The sequence below is a fragment of the Palaemon carinicauda genome, chromosome 13 (assembly GCF_036898095.1).
Source record: "Palaemon carinicauda isolate YSFRI2023 chromosome 13, ASM3689809v2, whole genome shotgun sequence".
Taxonomy (NCBI): Eukaryota; Metazoa; Arthropoda; class Malacostraca; order Decapoda; family Palaemonidae; genus Palaemon; species Palaemon carinicauda.
The window spans coordinates 3593135-3595634 of NC_090737.1; positions in this window are offsets into that span (position 1 = coordinate 3593135).

Here is a 2500-nt window from a genome sequence, read left to right on the forward strand (position 1 = left end):
TGATTTCAACCTACATCTTGATAACAGAGTAGATCCATATGTCAATGAATTTAGAGAATTGATTGACAACCACGACCTTGAAAACATAGTGTCTGAACCAACAGCTCAGTCTAATCACATACTAGATCTAGTTATAGTAAACAAAAACAACAACATCATACTAAATATGGAGATTGAACCTGACTGCTCTATATCCCCAATGCATAAGTTAATGTCTTTTGAAATAGACGTTAGAAAAAATAATGCAATACAGAAGGAAATCACTTACAGAATTAAGACTAACTTTGATCCAAAAGAGTTCATTGAACAAAGCCTAGAGGATATAAAACGGATAACACCAGTCTGTAACTGTGAAGAGAATCACACCCTCGTAGAGAGACAATCCTGTATAAACTGCATTACTGATAGAAGTAAAACTATACTTGCAACTAATTATAATAATAGGTGACCGGAAATAACAAAAATAATCACAATTAAAGAAAAATCGAACTGGTTTGATAATGAATTATACGAAGAGAAAAAAAGAAAAAGAAAAATGGAGGATAAATGGAAAAGAAATAAAAATAATGAAAACTGGCAACATTACAAAGCAGCTAGAAATCGCTACAATTACCTTATCTTAGTTAAAAAAAAAGGCCTATTATAAAAAAGTGTGCAATGAAAATGACCCACGGAAAATACATAAGAACCTAAAGAAACTATTAGGTCTAAAGACAGAAATAGTGTTGCCTGACATAACTAATGATCCTAAATGCCTAGCAAATGATTTTATTGATTATTTTGAGGAAAAAATAAATCAAATCTGCTCCAGTTTTCACAACATCGGCACAACAGAGCGAAGGAATACATCAGCAACAGGTGTAGATAAGCTAAGGGTATTCAAAGAGTTAAGTCAGAGTGATTATATGAGAATAATAAAGAAAGTAAAAAAAAAAAACCTACTGCGGAAATGATCCATTTCCAATTAATGATGTAAAAGATGCAGAAAATTTCACTAGACTACAAGAGACCTACCGAAACATGGTAAATATGAGTCTAACACAGGCAGTTTTCCCTGATTGTGAAAAAGTTGCATGTATCAAGCCTGTGTATAAAGGAAAAGGTGATGCAGACAATTTAAGTTCATATAGGCCAATATCAAATCTGTCATATTTTTCGAAAATTATTGAAACTGCTGTACATGAACAAACCTGGAAACATCTGAAAAAATCTAATGCCATACCTGATGATCAATCTGCATACAGAGAAAATTACTCCACATGAACAACAGTGTTAGCGATAAAAAAAATGACATAACAGAAATTTTAACAAATGGCAAGTGTTGCATTCTTGTGATGCTTGATCTAAGTGCAGCATTTGATACTGTAGAACATACATATCTGCTGGAAGACCTTAAAGCTGTGGGCATCGTAGAACGAGCATAAGACTGGTTTGTGAGTTATCTTGAAAACCGCAAAGTTAAAGTAGTAATATCAAATGTTGAATCTGAGACAAGAAAACTAACCAAAGGGGTGCCTCAAGCTAGTGTACTAGGTCCTCTCCTGTTTGAAATTTACACGATTGAACTGCCAAATATACTTGAAACTCACAGAGTTAAGTTTAAAATATACGCTGACGATACACAATTCTATTTCCCAATATATCAGTTGATGAAGCAAAAAGAAAGATACATGAAATAATGAAGGCTTGGATGTTAACAAAAAATCTGAAGCTCAATGAAGATAAAAGTAAATGTATTATTTTTGGAAATGAAAAAGATATAAAAAGAATCGAATGCTTCCAAAGAATTGAAATAGGTCAATCGATCATTGACCTAAAGAAATCTGTCATAAATCTTGGAGTAATCATAGATGATAGACTGACAATGAATGAACATATAAATATGGTAAGAAATTGTAACTATCATATTAGAAACATAGCATATATTAGATGAAAAATCTATGGCCATACTCATTAATCACCACATATTTTCAAGAATTGATTACTGCAACTCACTGTTCTATGGATTACCAAATTATCAGCTGAAGAAAATTCAGAGAGTACAAAACAGAGCCGCTAGATTAATAAAAGGACTACACAATAGGGAAAGAGTTACCCCTGCACTAATTAAATTACATTGGCTGCCGGTAAAGGCGAGAATTGAATACAAGCTACTCTTACTAACGTTTAAGATACTGAACCAAAATGAATCAATATATATAAAAGAATGCCTGAACAAACTCGAACTAGAAACAAATGTTAACATAAGACACATGAGTGACACACATAGGCTATCTGAACCAAGAACAAATAGTAAATTTGGTGAAAAGGCTTTTAGCTACTGCGCGCCTAGACATTATAATAAACTGCCAACTGAAATGAAGGACCTAAAGGGAGCAATTGGATTTAAGAAGAAACTAAAGACATTACTTTTGCACAAGATCATATGATTTGGAAGATGCTACAATCAAAGAATTGTATAAGTTATAATGAAAATTTTTCGTTAGATGATTGATATGGA